This window comes from Ictidomys tridecemlineatus, chromosome 4 (genome assembly GCF_052094955.1).
Source record: "Ictidomys tridecemlineatus isolate mIctTri1 chromosome 4, mIctTri1.hap1, whole genome shotgun sequence".
Classification (NCBI taxonomy): Eukaryota; Metazoa; Chordata; class Mammalia; order Rodentia; family Sciuridae; genus Ictidomys; species Ictidomys tridecemlineatus.
Window position 1 is genome coordinate 99,791,850 of NC_135480.1, and position 20,215 is coordinate 99,812,064.

Genomic DNA, 20,215 nt, shown 5'->3' on the forward strand with positions numbered 1-20,215 from the left:
TGAAAGACTAGGAAACTGGACACAGAGAATAACTTTCCCACGTGAAACAGAAGTAAGTGCCAATCAGGAATCAGAACCTAGGTAATCTGGCTCCAGAGGTATCAAGTCTTAAACACTACATTCTATGGAAAAACAAAATGGAGCCATCTGCTGGGTCTTGTGATGGACATTAACACAAAGAGCTGTGGAAACTCAACAAAATGAGTCATGAAGTCCTCTGACTCAGACTCTTAACGTTTTACATGAGACCAGGACATACACCCAGCCTTCTCTCTACTGCTCTCCTGCCTAATGGAGGACCCACAACCCCCTGAGCTGGACTGGCCAGACCCTGTTCCACACTTCCTCTGACACAGTGGGCCAAGGGTCTGGTCCCCACCCCCAGGAAGGGGGGTGGAATGCATAGAGACACAGCTGGCCCCAGAGCTGTCCCAATTGGTTTTGGACTTCCTGCCATCCTCCACGAGCACCCAGTCGGAAAAAGGACTGGTGAACATGCCCCCGCCGTGGTTCTGCTTCCATTAGTAGCCATGCTTTCTGCAATAAAGGTGTTCCAGAAAATCTTTGTCTGAACAAAATGTTTGCAAATTGAATCCCATTTAGAATATATTGGAATTGTCAGCCGATGATACCATAGCATTAACTAGCATTGAGCTCTTCTTATGTACCAGGAATTTCGCTTGTAATAATCATTTAATTCTTAGAACAGCTCTGTGAGGTGTGTACCATTTTCATTATCCCCATATAACCAGTGAAGAAACTAATCCCAAAGAAGCTAACAGACTTGTTCAAGGTCACACAGCTAACTTCCCAGCCCAGCGCTCAGTCCCCAACCATCACTCTGGTATTTCTTCTCAAAGGAGCACTGAGTGACTTTCTAGGCAAACAGTCTGAGACCCAAGTTTTCTAAGCTCCAATTCACGTTTTGCCAAAGAAGAAGAAACCTCATTTTCTTGGCTCAAACCTCAGCCTCCAGTTTCAGTTAAAAAAAAAAAAATTTTAGGAGCTGAGCTGCATGGGGTTCTAACCACTGTCCACCATGAGGTCTCACCACTGTCTACCATAAGGGGGCGCTCTAGAGATACCCTACCTCTGTCCCCAGCTGCAAGCAAGCGCAGGCGCAGGCGCACAAACGCACAGACTTTCACTCTCAAGTGACTTTCTGGTCCAATCCCATACTGCCTACTGTGACCAGGCCAGCTGCTTGGGCCCTCGGGATTGAGTCACTAGGAGCCTGGGCAATGGAGAGAAAGGAAGCTGAGTAAAGGCAGCTAATACTATATCTATGATATGCAGCTTTGGTCGTAATAAACACTGCAGCTGAATATTCCCGCGGGGCCTTCCTAATGGAGGAGATGGATACACTCCAGAGCAACCCCAGGGGTTTTACACGCAACTCTGACTAAACTCCCTATAAAATCAATCCCGCCTTTTTCACCAGTTGTGACAGGGTGTTCTAATATTAATCCACTCTCCTTGTCAGTCAGCCCCCCACCTCAAAGGCTTTAATGATCTTTAGGCAGGCATGATAAACACAACACATCGAAGCAGAGAAGGCCAGGCCCAGGGAGTCCAGGGAGCTGCTGCCCCTCACCACAGCCACTCCGAGGCTCAAGAGGGACAAAGGAGACCCTCTCCGGCCCTTGAGTTGCCTTCTTTTCCAGCAGGATAGACTATGGAACAGCCGCCAGACCTGGCCAGCCAGCTGGGTGGAGGATGCAGGGCTAGTCCCTGGGCCCCCACCTCGCAAGCTGCCCAAAGCACTTTGCAGGATTCCAACTGCTGCCAATGCCGGCAGGCCCCGTGGATGCTGATTGTTCCCGGCAGCCCTGTTTCTGCAGCTCTACTTCTTACTTCTATATCTTGGGCATCTTCTTTTGTGCTTCTGACAGCTCCCTTCTCTCTAGAGGGAAGCTGGGTCTGGAGGGAGAATACTAGCAACCAAGGGAAGAACTGGAGGTTTCTGGGGCTCATTCCTAGGGGCTCATTTTTCCCATTGTCTGTCATTCTCATCACCTCGAAAACATTTTGCCCAGACCTTGGGCCCTCCCACACCTCCCTCTTGCTCTCTTGCTCCCTCCTGCCCTGGCCCCTCCCTTGGCCCCTCCAAGTCTCCTAGAGGTCCAGTAAGGGGTAGAACTGGGACCAGAACAGAGAGGCAGTCAGAGAGAAAGATAAGCAGTGAGTTGGAGGCAGAGACCAAAATGGGACCCTTGGGGGAGGATAAAGGTGAGAGGATGAAGAGGATATAGTCCAGAAAAGCCTTCATCTTTCTACCTCCACATCCATCTCTGAGTCTTCAAGGCCCTGTGAGTGTTCATGTGAGCCAAGCAGGGGCCCTGTGCTGGCTTTGGGAAGGCTCCCAGGGCTTCTCTCTCATACAGGAAGCTGCTCAATAGGCTGCAGTATAAGCTGCCTGGCAGCTTCCTCCTGAACCTCCCAGCAAACTCCCCCAGGCGACAGCAAGCTCAGAGCCTTGAGTCTGGCCTCTGACTTCAGGAAAAAAAAAAAAATGGCCAGAGATGTTTAATGCAGAACACTGGCCCACAGAGAAGCAGATCAGCAGGCCCAGGGGCCTCCCTGGTGGGTGCGACCTCCCCTGCGGCCCTGATGGCCCTAGAGATCTTGGCAAAGCCTGAAAAAGAGAAGCCATTTCACTCTTTTAATAAAATTTAGTTTAATTTTTTTCACTTTATAAGCAACATATTTTACCTAATAAAAATATGAATAATCAATATAAAAAGGAAGAAGGGGAGGCTAGAACCTGCACCAACCAATGTAATATTTGAACGCATCTTCTTCCAACATCTTCTTTTTCTTTGTAGTGTTGAATTAGGGCTTTGCCGTTGGACTTGTGCCAGAACCCTGTAAGGGTCATTTGCCTGTGAGACACCCTATGTGGGGGAAGGAAAGATTCTAGCTCACAACTTACTGAGGTGTCAGGGCACTACACTTGTGCGAGAAGAAGATGATAATGATACTGATGTCAGGGGGTCGTAAAGATTTCCATATGCAAAGTGGTTAGAACCGTGCCTAACATATAGTAAGCATGAAGTAAACGTGCTGACACTATCACTGAGAACATCTTTATAATTATATGTTCTAACTTCCCCATGAGGAATGAGGGACAGGAACTACTCTACCCTCCCCAGCAGCTGTTCTTCCCCGGGGATAGCCTAAGCACCCAGCTATGTAACAGATAGGCAGGATAGGATGTCACTCTTGGAGGACTGACTTAAGCATCACCAATTCAGGACTCAGTCTTTGCCAGGGTGGGAAGGAAGGAGACCTGGCTCTCCCCCCACCCCCCATGAGCTCTTACAGTCTGTCCAGTTTCGTGCTGGTGCTTACATGACAAGCAGCTCCTTGTACTGTCCCTTGCCACTATAGAGATCACGTGTTCAATACCTCCCTCTTTTCTGCTTAGCCAGCCCAGGCTGCAGATTGCTCACAAGGCTACAGCCCAAGGGGCTCCTCCAATACACAGGGCTGGTTTATAAAAAGCTTTCATGTATACAGTCCTTAGCACTTTACAACAGAAAGCATCCAAATATCAGAACATCCTGGGAAGGAACCTTTGAGATCCCCAATAGCTGATTTGGCACTTACTGTGTGTCCAGCCCTTTACTAACTACTTTTTATATCTTATCTCATTTAATCCTCATAAGACTATGTGGTAGAAATTACCATTACCTCATTTCATAAGTGGCTCAGAGAAATCCAGTCATCTTCCTTGCTACAGCTGTCACCTAGGTGACTTGAACTTAACTATGGGGAGACTGTCCTTTGTTCTGAGAATTGTCACTATGGACCTTTTCATTTTCTGCAGCTATTCTTCTAGGGGAAGACTGACACCTTGGTTAACCTGAATGCCAATTTAAAAAATATATTTAGATCATGTAAGCTAGGTATATCTCTTACCTGGTGCATAAGAAGACACGTGAGAAGGAGAAAAAACTGAGACCCACTGAGAAGGGTAAGTCACTTTCCACGGCCACATGGCTAAAAAGTCACAGAACTAGAACCAGAGCCCAAGGCCCTCCAACCTCATTTTTCTAGAACATCTGGCTGCTCTTCTGTCTCTTCCCAGAGGGCTGAGGCCAGAAACCAGGCTCCATGCTTCTCTGGTATCTGGCATACAGTGTCCAGAACAGTTCAGAGCACACAGCAGGTACTTATTCAATTCCAGGTAGTGGATTAATGTCAACTTCCTGCAGGAGAGGATGCAGCGCACGCTGGGATGTGGATCCAAGTTTCTCTTAATGACCTTACACACGAAACTGAGCTCATGCACAAACTGTTTCGATTGCCGACCTGAACCTAGCTGGCACCTGAACTCTGGAAAGCCAAGTCTCCATGTTCTCTCCCCATCTTCTCCACCAAGCCCGCCTCCTCCTTCTATTCTCCCTTCCTCCTAAGAACATTGCATATTCCGAACCCAAGATGGTATCCCTTGAGAAGTTAATATTGTACAAAAGAATCCCAGAGAGGCAGAACCGACTGGAAACTTTTTGCAATGCTGGTGTCTAATTTCCTCTGGGACCTGCCGAGATTCTCTCCTTTACAGGTTGGAAACTTTTGCCCAGTCTGAGCTGTCACTGGGACCACAGGCCGCAAGCAGGTGGCTTGAACAGGCCTCTTCTTGCAGTGGCATGTCTGGGTGGTGGTAACTATGCATTTTTTACTGAGTAAGTGAATTAATGGGCACATAAAACATACACAACTTGTCACCCTGTTAGCTGCTGCCATTGCCATAGCGGCTCGCCCTGCCTCGGGCTCAACTAAATTGCTCATCCACTCGCTCTCTTCCTCCCTCTCTCTTTCCTTCCTTCCTTGGTGGCATTTTTGCCCTTAAAGTCCCTCTCTCTCTCTCTCCTTCCACTCTGTAAATACCTCTTTTCCCACAGCTTCAGTATTTTTAAGAACATTCTTATTTATTTATTTAACATTATTTCCCGGGAAGCCACTTCCAGAGACATCTCTGCCATGGAGGTTTATGTGCCTTTGCTGACTTAATGCCTTTTCTTCTCTCCCTGTCCAGGAGACCAAGGTTCAGGGACAGCAGCAGCCCAGAGGAAGCTTCACCCTGAGGAAAGAGGACGCATGTAATTTAAAAACAGTTGCCAAAGCAGACACGATCATCTGTGTGGACACACACTTGGTTGTACATACATGCTCCACTGCCCAAGTTGGCAGACACCCTGACAGTGTGCACCCATGTGCCACAGCTGTGGCTACACACACACACACACACACACACATACACACACACACACACACACACACACACACCCCAAGCCCTGTGTCTGCATGCACACACACAACAGCTGTCTCATCTGCGTGTATAGACATCAGGTACACACATCCTCACAAAATCCATGGTCAAAATGAATGATCCTGAATATTTACACTTGAAAGGATTTCAGCTGCATGCACACCCCTCAGTGTATCTCTCTCTGTGTCTCCCTGGGATGCATTCCCAAGTCTGCAAACATACTTCTCATACATACTTTCAATGGCATGGCTCTTTATGCACACCATATTTGCATACCCTGTATAGGCCACATCTGTATGCATGCCCCTCAAATAACACATCACCAAAAGATCATTATTTCTGTTCATTCCTATGTATATGCACCTTCAGTGCTGAATTAACAATTACAATCCTACACCCGTCCTCACAGCTATCCATTCCTGTATGCACACCTCCATCATTTACATATACCTCCAACAGCCGAAGTCTACTTGAACATTTCCAATGTGTATGCACCTCTACCAGGTCATGTCTGCATGTGCTTATCTGATAGGAATTAGCCTCATCCAGCTATGGCTGCAGTGAATATACAACACAGACCCATGTCGACATGCGCAGGCCCCATGTACACACTCCCTGTGTATCTCCCCCAAGCTCCTGCATCTGCTACATATTCAGATGAACCATCCTTTCCCACCAGCCTATGATTAGGTCTTTGATGTAGATGTCAGGTACATTTGTACACACCTCATATATACATGCACACTCTATCTTGCTATACCTCTTATATCCCTTGCACATGAACCTTTAATCCTGATTTTTATGTATGTCCCATGTAAATATTCCACTGAACATTCACATCATATATACAAAAAACTACAATCTGACCCTGTCTGTATGTACATCTCAAATGTACACCCCAAAAGCCCAATTCTATATGTGCCTGCATACATGCCCTGAAATAATTTCATGTCTGCTTACACACACCCTAATGAAAACCTACCATCTCCATATGCAAACACAATCACAATCACAACAATTCTCTCTAATGCCCCATAACTGTGTTGAATGCCCATCCTCAATTCAATTTAACCCAGTAAGTCCTGTGTTTCAATTCTGCAAGTAACAAAATGGACACAGGTGCATTAAAAGCAGTTGGAAGTCATAATCCAGAGAATGTTTATCTCTTATATTTTTTCATATACTACATGAAACATATGTGTGTGTTCACCTATTATTTTTCTCAAAAGAAACGATCTCTAAAAATATTATATTTATTTCAAATAAATATACCCCAGGTATATTTCTTACTCAGTTTAAGTTTTTATAAGTGTCCCAAATCTGAGACAACAGGATTTAATGGGTTTATTAAACTAAGCAATGTAATTAAGCCTAAACTAAACTATTACACCCTTACTAAGACTCAAACCCTGTGCAGAGTTCTGGAAATAAGCAGATTAAGAAGAACAGCCCTCACCCTCCATGAGTTCCCTGCCTCAGAAGAGAAATGAACAAGAAGGCAGACGCCTACAGCAGAGCATGGTAAGTGCTATAACAGAAGTCTGCATACGCAAACGCACACCTTCAGAAGCTCCAAATGGACTGGAACATTCTACGTGCACATTTAGACGTACAAATGGACACAATATAATCATATTCACACATATCCCCACTCTGTGCTTAAATCCCCCAATTGCAGCTGTGATCACTTGCTTCCTTTAGACCTGGTAGCTCAAAGTATCCCCCATCAGCCTTCTCCTCACATATCAACAGAGCCACTATTAGGGTCAGGATGTTCCCTAGTGACCACTGTCACTGCTTGCATGGAATCTCCTTGTTCTGGCTGCATCCTGGGTACCCAGTTCAGCAGAGACAGACCCTCAGGTGCAGGAGTCCAGCTTTATTCCCAGCCTGACTTCGCACAAGGCCCAGGTCTTGCGGTTAACCTACTCTCTGCCTCCTGCAGAGGCTGCCGTTGCCACAAAGGGCCCAAGGGCTCTTTTCTGCTCACTCCTTGCTGGAATGGTCGGCACTAAAATTTCTCTGACAGGATTATTTCCCAATTCCAGTCTAAATTTTCTAAAACTTTAGTGTTTATTGGAACAAACTATGGCCTGCAGGACAAATGTGACCCACCATCTATATTTGTAAAGTTTTATCAGAACATGGTCAAATCCACTTTTCTGTATATTATCTATGGTGGCTTTAGTACCATAAAGGTAGAATTCAGTAATTAGAATGGAGACTGTAAATATTTATTCCCTGACCCTTTATAGAAAAAGCTTGCCAACATTGCAAAGTGTGGGAGAAGGTAGGCCCACTCTGGGCAAAACAAATCATCCAGTTGAAGAGATCTATCGAGAAATTTGTGTTCTCCAAGGTAGAAGAGAAGGAAAATCAAGGAATTCAAGCCATGTCTCAAAGTCATACAACAAATATTTGTTGAATGCCTCGTACTTGCCAGAACTGTTGGTCACTGGGGTATAGCAGTGAACAAAACATAGCTCACGCCCTCCTAAAGTGCACGGGCCCTGGGGGACACTAACCCACGGCTCACACACATCACTACAGTGAGAACTATGATGAGAAGGGGGCACTGTCGAAGTCAGGAAAAGAAAGTTCAGATGGAGTTTGATGGTGAACTCAAATATACAAGGGAATGAATGGTAGAGGGATGGGACAGCTCTATGGACACCCAAGGTGAGTCCCAGAACCAATGAATCACAGGTATTACAGGTGATTCTGGCTCAATGTGAGGATAAGCTTCACGCTCAACCCTGCCCTCCAATGGACTGGACTCCACTGTGTGTTCCATACTGTTAGGAAAGGAACATCCTTGTTAGGGACAGATAGAGGGAAATGATACTTGGTGTTGGCTTATATGACCTGGGAGGTCCTTCTGCCTCCAAGAGGCTAGGAGCTCACCACTACCTCTCAAGATGGCACCAGGCTAAGCTCTGCCAACTTGCCCCTCCTTTCTACCATCCCCTGCTCCCTCCCCTCTGGCAGATATAGGGACAGCCTCTCCTGACCGCCCTCAGTTGGCCATGAATAGCACCTGTACAGAGTGCCGTGAGAGCATCCACCATTTCTGTGATCATGCATTAAACCCTCCTAGCACAACAGCATGTTTCCATACCAGCCTTCTCCTGAAAGGACCCTCAGACCCTCCTCTTCCTCTTGTCATATTGGTCTCTAACCTCCTTCCACTTGCTCTCCTCAGTTCCAGACTTTTCCATTGCAATACTGGGCCTTCCAGATCCTCTCCTATCCAGTTCCTCAGCCATAGGGTCACACCTCATTCCACTGCACAAAGGCTTCAGAGGAGAACATCAAAGCTCTGCCACATTCTTAATCCACGATCCTTGATGCTCATTCCTTATTCATTCCACGCCACCAGAGGCTGAACTTGAGGTCTAGAAACCAAGGACAAGAGAGAAGGCAAGGGAAATGAGAAGCTGGTAGGAAAAAGGAAGGCAAGACCCAGAAGGAAAAAAGGAGGGAGAGAAACTTCAAGACAACACAGGGGCAAGTAGGGAGAGCCTTAGGAACTCTGTGTTTAAGTGGTCTGATAATTAAATAAACAGGGTTTGGTGGGAAAGCCCACCTTTCAAAATCCCCGCTGGTGGTGAGGCATATAAAGACCTGAATAGCAAATATTTACTTGGAATTAACATGGAGCAGATCCTATCAAGCAACTGGGGGGCTGTTTCCGGAGTCTTACCTTAATGTCTTGTGTGGCATGAGGGCTCAGGCGGGCACTAGACCTGGTGTAATATGCTAAACAAATCTAATGGTGTGCTTTATTTCCCCCCTCAGCAGAACTCTTAATTATGTATCTTGCAAATGCACAGAGAAAACGGATTAGCCATGGCAGCTGTTTGCTGTAGAGTAGTACCCTCCCCAGAAACCTTTGCAAGGAGACCATGATCCAGTCCCCCAGGCTGGGCCAGGGAGCCAGCAGGAGTCTGGGAAGAGCACTAGTACAGGCTGTTACTACGGATTGGAATCTCCAGCCAGATGTTAGCTTCCTGGCAACCCAGTGGGAGAGGTAGGACGTGAGTTAAGAGGCGAGTGGTAGTGGGGACCAGGCCAGTTCTGTGGCTGCATGGGCAAGCTCCCCCCCCTGGCAGGGCTAAAACACCCACCTGGGATAATGCCAATGTGTGGTTTGGTGGGGTGACTCACAACTGCCCCCTTAGCACCTTCTAGCAAGTTATAGGAGCCCCAGTGAAAGCTGTCACCTAGCAGAGCTATGGGATAACCTGGATTCATTAGGGAAGAGCAGTCAGGGAAGTTCAGAACCTTGGGTTCTAACTGGAGAAGCCAAGTCAATAGACAGATAGCAAGAAAAGGTGACATAAGGCTGCGAGGTATCAGGGCAGAAACCCATTTTGAAACAATGGTATGGGACTGTGCAAAAGAAAAACGCACTTCAGATGGGCAGATTGGTGACCCAGCCAGACTCGCAAGCAGGGCGTAAGTGCCACTGAGAACATGTGTGCACTGAACTCAGATGGGTTAGAGATATTTGTGTGCACATGTGTGCCCGTGCAAGGAAGTGCCTGAAGACCACGAGTCTAGGGCAGAAAGGCCCTTCTCTGCAATGCCCTGGGCACTGTCATTGCGGGTGGGAGGATGTCAAGCAGGCGTAGAAGTTAGCCTGCTTTAACAAACTGGAACCTGGATGTAACACTAGGGAGTCCCATTCTACTGTTCACTAGCAGTTCTCATATCTCTCTGGGCCTCAGTGTCTCCTTCTGTCTTAGCATATAAAAATCTGGCATGGTGTGTCAAACCTACCAATAGTAACATTGCCTCTGAATATGTTGAGTTGTCATTTTACTTATAAGGGATTGGGGTTTTATTTCTCCAAGGACTATAGGAAAGATATTTATTGAAATTCATGAAACTGTTTTATAAACTGGAAAGGGCAATACTAATCCTAATAATATTTATTGAGCACTTGCTATGAGTGAAGCACCATTCAATCCTGACAATAATCCTATGATACAGGTGCTATTAGTAACCTGATTATTCAAATGAGGACACCGAGGCACAGAGAGGTTACATAATTTCCAACAGATTGTGCAACTAATAATTGAACAAAGCCAGGATTAAAACCCTGGCATTGCACAAGTGTTATTAGTTATATAAGATGGTTATCCAGAACTGGCAAAGCTTTGCAGAGAACAGAAGACATCAGGTCCATGCACTGCCCAGCATCATAAAAAGTAGAGATCAAGGGCTGAGGTTGTGGCTCAGTGGTAGAGCACTTGCCTCCATGTGTGAGGTACTGGGTTCTATCCTCAGCACCACATAAAAATAAATCATTAAAATAAAGGTATTTTTTAAAAGTAGAGATAAGGCAAAACTCCAGCCTCACAGGAATCCAGGACTAAGGGTATATGCTAAACAGGGAAAGTTAGAATCAGCGAACTTTGGAGACAGAGAAGGGTCTCTGTAGCAGGAACAAGACCTCTATGCCAAGGACAATGAATCCTGGAAACAAGGCAGCACTGCTTCCCGTGCCCACCAGATGGCGCTGTGCTGTTCACCAAAGTTTTACCTTGACATTCAACCTGACAAATCTTCACCAAGCTATTTCTATGCACCATGCACAGGAGATAGAGTGATAGAAAAGTGTGCTCCCTGCCCTCATATAGCTTATGGTCTACCGAGGAAAGTTGTTACATGCAAGTACTCTCAAGCATGATGAGTTTAAAGAAAAAAAGAGGTTGGATGTATATCAGTTGGAGTAATGCCAAATACAAAAACAGCCAGGCACCGTGACACATGCCTGTAATCCCAGCAGTTTGGGAAGATGAGGCAGGAGGATCCTGAGTTAAAAGCCAGACTCAGAAACTTAGTGAGGCTCTAAGCAACTCAGTGAGAACTTGTCTCTAAATAAAATATAAAAAGGGCTGGGGATGTGGCTCAGTTGCTCAGTGGTTCAATCTCTGATACCAAAATAAAAATTAAAAACAGACCCCAAAATATATTATGATTCAAATTCAAGACTTTTTATTCCTCAGTCCTGTAACAGGGAAACACTGAGGATCCTGTTGGTAAGAGTAGTTGTCCTTGACATTTCTTTCAGAGACAGGCTGACAGGGCTCTTCCATCTTCAGTATATATCCCCAAAGGCCTCCCAGGGGTTACTATCCCACTCAGCCAAAACCCACCATCCCAGTTTTGTCCTTTTCCAAGAAGGAGTGCACAAAGGTTTTCACGGGCCAGGCCTGGGAGGAGTACAATCCCTTCTGCTCACATTCTGATCTGTAGACCTCAGCCTCATGCCACATCTAACTCCAAGGGTGAGAGCTCAAAGCCCCGGAGGAAGACCAGGCCATGGGTTTGGTAAGCAGGTAGTAGACTGTCACACGTGTTCTATGGGGATCATTGCACACTACGTCCCTTCTGCTTGAAATACCTCACCTTGCCCTATTTCCCCCTTCTTTCTATCCAGAGAATTCTGTTCTTTTATAAACAATAGCATATAATATTCAATATTATTTTTTTCTTTTCTTGAACATAAAATCCCCCTTTGTTCTCAAAAGACCTTATGTGAAGAGTTGTCTTAGGAGAGGTCTTTGATCATGTACTGGGCAAATCTGGGCAGACAACAATCCTAGCCAAGGACAGGAAGTCAGAACCACAAGTAACAGCAGAACATCAGGCCTCCCAGAGAATCCTCAAAGCTCCTGGGGAGAGTGACTCCTCAGAGTGTGTAGAATGGAAGCTCAGATTATTTCATTTAGATATTAAGAAAAAAGTAGAGAGCTATTAATAAAATCTGGAGGAAACCTGGGGAAATTAATGAAGAATCTAACACAATGTGCTTTACAAATGTTCACTGGATTAACGACTAAAAGATAGTATTTATTATTGTGTACCAGGCACGGTTCTTCTCAACAAACCCCTCAGGTCAGAATTCTTATGCCTGATTGACAGGTAAGAAAATCACCCCAGAGAAAGTCACATGGCCCATAAACAGGAAGGCTGAATTCAAGTTCAGGTATATTCTTAACCTGTGTGTTCTACTGCCTCTTGCCTAAAAGAATGAGCAGAAAATAAAGAAAATAGTAAAAGTTTGGGATGGCGGTGGGCAAGCAGAAGATATAGGTCAAAGGGGAGTGAGACTTCCAAGTCTGGACTTCAGGAAGGAGGTTCTCCAGCTGCCCATGGGAAGAAGGCTGGTGATCCACCTTGCCAGCCTCCCCAAGGGGAGAAGGCAGAAGCCTGTTCACCCAGATGGTGGCTGCTCCTCTCTGCTGGGGCAGAAGGGAGGAAGCTGTTGGCAATGCTTGACTTGCGAAGCCTCAGGGGAGAAAAACCAGGGAGTTTACGAGATCAGCTCCCTGAGGTGCCTTGGGCAGGATGCAGTGCTTTCCAGTGGAGAGAAATAGGGAGGAAGAGAATCAGGACCAGATGGAGTTAGTGTTCCAGCAAGTGCATGTGGTTTCAGAAATCAAGGAGAAACATGGATCAAGGCCAAATTCAGTCCTCAGGGTTCTACAAACCTGTAGCCTCTGGGGAATCACTCAGACATAGGATGTGGAGACTGGGTGGGGGGCATCTTACCGAACATCCTGTCCATGCTACTTGTTCTACAGTGGGGAAACTGAGGCTTGGGAAGATAAGTTAGTGCAAGGGCTGGGATGGAATCCCACATCACAAGTGGGTGATGGGCACATGCAGGACCATCTTTGCTTTTTCCTTTCACATCCGCTCTGCTGAGCTCCACTAGTCAGAGGATGGTGCTATAGCCTCTGGGGGGCTGCTGAGCTGCAGGAGCCTGAATGCCAACTCCTCTCAACCCATCCCATCCACCCTTCCTTAGTACACAGTTCCCATTCTAGGGCCTCCAAGTGCTTTAGAAGCCATGTGACCCTGGCAAGATACTTTGCTTCTCCGTAGCAATTACTTTGCCTATAAAATGAGGGAATAGAACAAGAAAATCTCCAGGTCCCAATGCTGTGACTATGGAGGTGTCAGACCATTCACCAGTGCATTGGAGGACTATGATGTGATGCCATGACTGAGGTCAGAGAAGTAGCCTAGCTGTCACTGGGGACTAGCAGGTGCCTTCTAAGATTGGCAGGGCCCAGAGCAAGGACCCAAACAGAAGCCCACATGCCACAAATCGAAATATTTAAAATTTTTAAGGTAATTTTAAGGTAACAAATTAAGGTAAGAAAGTCTTTGATAAAATACATTTATACTTTTCTATTGAATGAAAGTTTGTGCTCCCCCTCAATTCCTATATTGACACCTTAGTCCCCAAGGTGATGATCTTAGGAGGTGGGACGTTTGGGAGTGATTAGGTCATAAGGTTGGAGCTTGATGACTGGAATAAGTACCCTTATATAAGAGGCCCAGAGAGCTCCCTTCCTCCTTTCACCATGTATGGACATAGTGGAAAAGACTACCTATGAACTAGAAAGCAGACCCTGAGTCTCTTGGGACCTTGATTTTGGGCTTCCCAGCCTTTAGGCTGTGAGAAATAAAATTTCTGTTATTTTTAAGTTACCCAGTTTATGGGTACTTTGTTATAGTAGCCTGAATGGACTAAGGCACCCTTGACAAATACACTGTTATGATAACAAATTCAAAACACAAGTGTAAAGCTACGGATTCCTTGTAGTATGACTGAAAGTTGGCATATATCAAAGCTAGATGAAATTATTATTGTACTTGTTTGGGCGCTGACAATGTTTGGATAGATGAGTAAGAAAACAAAGATAAAATAATTTAAAAACAATTATATATTTACTCCAAAATTATTTTTCTTGCCTTTATTTAAACAGAATCCCTGATTATGTTATTATAATCAAGATGTTTACATAATTTGTGTTCTATTGAAAGCAATGCCAACATAGACAGTATTTCTTGAGTCATTGTAGTCCTTTGATAGTTTTCCCCTTAATTTCAACCTGGAGAAACTTCTCTGCTGAGATAATAGAAATAGTAAATAATAACAAAATTCTTAAAGCCATACTTCTATGTATTCAGAAATGAACATTGAATTATACTAACTTTTAAACACAGTAATGTGGTCACATATGATCAATTATCATCTCAGAAAATATAAAATAGTTCATTTTCATTACTGTTTCCTATAGTAGAACTTAGATCCGTAGAGAGTCTATACCATTCTTTATCTATGTTATATCTAGACCTACACACAGCTAGCCTTCCATGTCCACAGGTTCTGCATCTCAAATTCAATTAACCACAGATCTAAAATATACAAAAAGATTGCATCTGTTCTGAACATATACAGACTTTTTTCTTATTATCATTCCCTGAACAACATAGTATAATAACTATTTACATAGCATTCACATTGTATTAGGCATTATAAGTCATCTAGAAATGATTTAAAGTATAGGAAAGGCTGTGGGTAGGTTACATGCAAATACTATGCAATTTTATATAAAGGGCTTGATCATCTGCAGATTTTGGTATCCATGGGGGGTCCTGGAATCCACTCCCTGCAGATACAGAGAGAGGACTATATATATATATATATAAGTTTAAGAGAAATGTGAGTTGTTTGATGTTGCAAAATGTTTCTCAGTTTTTATATGTAACTGTTGCAAATACCACACTAATTAGCCAATACGGAATACCTCCGGAACTATGAATTCAAACACACACATACACACACACACCAAAAAAAAAAAAAAAACAAGAAAATGGATGCTCAGCACTATGGATACTTCAGTATGAAGTATCTGTACCCATGCTATTTGAGAAAAAGGATTTGACAAGTTAATTAGTTGGTCTTATATCTAAGCACTTCCATCGCTTAGATCTCCAGTCCCTCACCACCCACTCCAGAGCACTGTCTCCTGACGTGCTTACTCCACGTTCATACTCTGTTTCTGTTTCAAGAGCAGAGGTCAAGGGACAGGGAGAAGCATTTTCCTGGAGCCTCAGCATGTTGGTCACGAGAGGGGATGTTTGGGGTATGGGTCACTCCAAGCCAGTGGTAAGCGCTGGAACCCAATAAGAGAAGGACCTGTGTTGTGTGTTCTTTATTAAACTCATCAGTGGACAGGTTGGGGCTACATGGAGCCTTCTAAATGCCTCCACTTGTCTGGATAAGGGTACTTTTGAGAGCATGCATTGGCCCCATCCCCCATCCTCCCCTGATCATGCACTTAACCTTTAATCTTACCACACTCTGCACACCTCCCACCAGGGAATTCACCACTCTGTGATTCTCTTCGTGTAGTCACCTCTACCTGGACTGTCCTCCCCTTTCTCTCTGGGCAATTAATTTATTAAACAGTTTATTCTCAGTGGGGCATGAATATAATATTTTTCCTAGTCACGCCTTCCGTACTTTCTCCAGAATCTCTCAATAACAACATCACGGGTCAAACACCTTAACTTTCTAATCATCTTCCTGGGTCCGGATCCACTGGTTCTGGGAGCAGGGAGGGAGACTAGGAGAGAAGGCTGGAGTCATTGTGGGTAACTGGTGGCCTGATCTCCTGGGGAAGTCTCCAAAGGGGTTCATCCTGGTCCCATCTCCTGCTGCTGGCTCTGCCCCCGTGCTGGCCTCTGTGCAGGAGACACACATGGTTGTCTTAGGTAGGTTTTTGTGTTCACCTGCCCTCCCTGGTGCTAGAGATAACGTCATGGCTACCTGAGCCCCCTGCCTAAGTCTATCACTCAGCCTCCTAAGTGAGGGATGCTCTTCATTTAGTTGGCCCCTGGACAGCCCTGCCACTGCCCCTACTCTATTCCTTGCTCTTTCAGATCCATGAGATCTTCTGCTCTCCTTCAGAGCTGGGAAGACTTAGGATAGAGGAGAGACCACACCATCTTTCCAGACTTACTCTGCTTCAGTTCCTGCCTTCCTGCATTTAAGCTATTTCAACCAGCCATTCTGCTCCTTGCGTCCCATGGCCCCTACTCCTACTTCAGACATGTTCAGCAAGAAGCAAGCAGCAGATGCAAGCCAGCCTCTCCCAAGAACCCCCACCCCCATCCTCCAAATGAAGCACTGGGATGTTTGATTTGGCCTGGAGTAAGATGTCAGTCTCTTCTTTGTGGCATTCCTAATCTCCATACATAATTTCCTTAGACACCCCCAGGCTGGCTTAGGGAAGGGAGAGAGAAAAACAGTCTCCACTAAGCTGATGGTTTTCCCTCTCTCTTCTTCCATACACTGGGGTGTTGGGCACTAGGGTGTGGTGACAGGGCCAGATCTGCCTCCTAATAAGCCCCACAGAAGCCACAGTGGCTGGTATCTCTCTCTAGGAAGTGGTTCTCTTACCATTTCTTTATAACTTAGTTTTGCTCCCATGCCAGGTCAGCATCTGAATTTGCTTGCCTTCTATATTTCCCCCAAGGGTCAGTTCGGTTTAACCCTATGGAGGCTGCTGGAGCCTCCCATGCAGCCAGCCTCTCCTCTGGGCTCCCACAGTGTTTGAGATCCACTTTGGGCACACTGTGATATATTTAGATGTTTTCAACCTTTTCCCTTGGCATGACTGTGAATGCTAAATGGGTAGGGACTAGAGCCTATGCATCTGTGTTGCCCAGGACAAAGCACTAGATCTGGCATCTCTCCAGCCCACAATAAAAGTTTATTAAATGAAGGAGGGTAATGAGTAAACTTAAGAGATAACGAATGAGTTAATTCTTGGGTAAAGAATGAAATGAATGTGAGTGAATGACTGAAGAAATGAGCTGATGAATCTAAGCTTAATGGTCCCACCATCCTATTCACCAGCCTCCCAGGGTGCTCCCAGGAATGCCATGTGCTGATGGCCCTCAGCTCTCAGATTCTGGGAGAGCAGCCACACAACCCATGGTAATGGAACTGTTAGCTCAGGAGGCAACAGGCTCACCGTGTAAAATCACAGTCTATTCTAGTCAAATTAACTAGGTAATACTCTGCATTAGTGTAAAATTCTCCATCAAACCATGAAGACTGGCATTTAAAACACTCAAGACCTAAAAAGGGGAGGAGAGGGCAGAGAAAGCAAGACAGAACCGTGGCTTTTCCTGGCAAGGAATGTTCAAAAGGTTTCCTGGCCTCTGGAAGCAGAGCAGAATCCCACCCAGGATCCTCAAAGCCAATGTCCCCACTCCTGCCTGGGCCTCCTCACCCTGACTTCCAACTGCCTCATAGGCTCTTTCTTCTCTTTGGGTCAGAGAAGGGTCCTATATTGAGTCCTGCTATGGAAGCTCAGAATGCTGAGGGTATCAGACAGAAGGAAGAATAAGAATCTTATTCAACATGCCATGTCATTTCCTGGTGCCGCCCTGGCACATGTACCCACAAGGAAGCCATCCCTACATCAATTCTCTAGCACCCTCCATTCCAGAAGGTCCATCACCATAAATTCCCAGCGGTGCCCAGGGATCCCCCTAGTGGCCCCATAATTGAATTGAACAGAGACTATGCCTGAGTCTAGGTGGGATATTATAGACAGCCTCTTTTTCTGTCAATGACAGTTACTAGGCACTTCCTACAGCCAGGTGCAAGGTAGTGGAACAGAGAACTTTGGGGAGGGGTCACGGGCCTGAATCACAGGTGGCTATGGACCTACACTAGACTATGTGTCTATCTTTCTCGTGCCCACAGCGGCCTGCAGTTGATGCTTGGCAAATGCTACAACAGATACTTGCATTCAGCAGTAAAAAGGGAAGTAACAGAATCAGTGATTTAAGGTACCTCTGTGTACACCCATCAAACTGGCAGCCATTCATCTCAACCCCTCGGGGTTTGGTCCTGGAGCCCCCACAAGAGGGGGAGAAAAGGAGGTAGCCTCCCAGGGGATTATTCCATGCTGCCAGAGCACACTGGCTGCTGTGCCCTGGGGAGCTGGCTCCCTGCATAAGACAGATCGTATTAAGCATACAGCATTGGGGCCTCATTTGGAAAAGACGTTGATTCTAAACGGCTGTTTGCCATTGACGAGCCACATCACCAGGGCTGAAACAGACAGCTCTGGGTTATCTGCCTTGCATCCCCCACCCAACCCCCAATTCCCTGTGGGGGCACACACATGCACCCCAGGACCCCACTTGCTCTAGCCCTATGCCCAGGCTGATACTATATTCTGGGCAGCAGACTCACTTGGCAGAGACCAGATGCCAGCACATTCCTCCCTGTCCCCTGGGGATCTCAGGCCCAGCTGCAGCAGGCAGGCAGCCTTGGGACCCTGCAGTCCCCACCCCTACACACCCAGCCCATCAACATATCTCCCCATCTCCTGGTCCCCTCTTCCACGCCATCCTCCCTCCTTGATGCTTATGCCTGTGTAGGCAGGAGGCAAAGCGATGCGAATACATTAACATTTCCTTAATTCTATCTGCGCCTCCAAAACTCTGAGTCACAACTGGGTGGGTTTTCGTGCCTGGTGAACTGTCAGCCTCATTCAGAAATGCCATTTTCTACTTTGCTCCTGGATTCACAAGGAGACAAGTGGTGGGGCCCATGGGGGTTGGAGATGGCACACCCAACCCTGGCTGGTCCTTAACTGATGACAGATCAGGGCACCAACAATTCCTAAGAGGATAAGCCATACAAGATTCTACAAAAACCCTAGTACTTTTTGTAGTAATTTTCACCTTGTGCAAAATGCATTTACCTACATCATTCTGTCATGTGTATACCCATTTATTTATGTGAAGACTGAGGCACAAAGATTCTGAAATGTCCTACCAGGATATCACAGTTGATAATGATAGATGCAAAGCTAGGATTCAAGTATTATTACTCCAAGTTCTCTCTATGCCACCTGGCTTTTATGTTCCTGGAAAAATTCCAGGTAATGTCATCTCTCCCCTAAAGTTGGATAGTTCAGGTTTGACCTTGTAGCAGGGGTCTTTCACATAGGAGACCTCAGGCATGCTTTCTAGGCCAGAAGTGTTTTAGAAAGCTGTGGATCTGAATGTCCCAGGAGGAGCTGAAGTTATGCTCCACAATTGTCCCCACTCCCTGCTGTGGCATAGAGCCCATTTATGTGTGTACATTTCCCACCTGACTGTAGAATTTGACCTTTGCATGAGGTTTCTGGCACATAAGTCCAGTTGCACATTCTCATGGAAAAAGGAACACTATGGCCATGTGATCGCTAGGCTGCTGGCCGGTCCACTTTGTTCAGAAATAACTCGCTTACTCTTGACACATATTAACACTATGTGTGAGACAGGCTGTTAGGCACTGGGTAGATACAAAGATGAATGTATGGCCCTTTCCCTCCAACAAAGTAGTCAGTCACAGAAAATAGATACAATAAAAATCTAAGCTGACAGCACAGGTACAAGATGCAGTAGAACCAGGATAGCTGAAGGGTCCAGGGAGGAAAGGGGAACAGACCTCACAGTGCAGAAAGGGAGGGTGAGAGGGCCCTAAAACAAAATTTGACTTTATTGCCTGCATGCCTCAGAGACCTAAGAGAATAGGTTTCCCTGCCCCAGACACCCAGGACTCCTGCCTGGCCCAGGGTTCTGTGCCAGTCTCTCCACCAAGACATTCCTGGACTCCTGAGGTCAAGGGCAGTGCCTCAGCCCCAGCTCAAATTTTTGACCCCAGGGGCTGTGCTCACTCGAGCATCAGAAAATAAGAGAAACTGCTGAATTTTTTCTTAAACACAGGAATGCTGAGACCACAGGAGCCAGAGCTGCTGGGAAAGGAGGAGCGCCCACGTGTAGGTGAGACAAGGACGGAGGAGAGTCCAGGTCAGCTTTGCCCTCACACCTCCAAGAGACCAGGGAATGTTGAGACCTGTCTTGAGCCTTCCCTGACATCCAGGGGTCCAGTCCAGTAAGTGAGCCCTGCAATAGGAATTTCATACAATGTGGATGTTTCTAGAAGAAATTCAACCCAAAGGAGTTGGATCGAACCTACAGGTATAATACTTTCCAAATAATAAAAGCTCAAAGTTTACAAAAAAAAAACTTACTTGATCATACCAGACTGAATTCTTT

The 20,215-nt window shown here is 45.9% G+C and overlaps 1 long non-coding RNA gene across 1 annotated transcript in view; it reads right to left on the reverse strand.

The window, feature by feature from the left end:
• Window positions 1-2,652: 2,652 nt before the first annotated feature.
• LOC120889707 (uncharacterized) overlaps window positions 2,653-20,215 on the reverse strand; it is a 49,829-nt gene continuing 32,266 nt past the window's right edge. Inside the window, exons 3-4 of the long non-coding RNA XR_005733764.2 lie at window positions 8,394-8,670; window positions 2,653-5,086 (exon numbers count right to left, since the gene is read on the reverse strand). This is a non-coding gene — a long non-coding RNA (uncharacterized LOC120889707). The remainder of the gene's footprint in view (window positions 5,087-8,393; window positions 8,671-20,215) is intronic.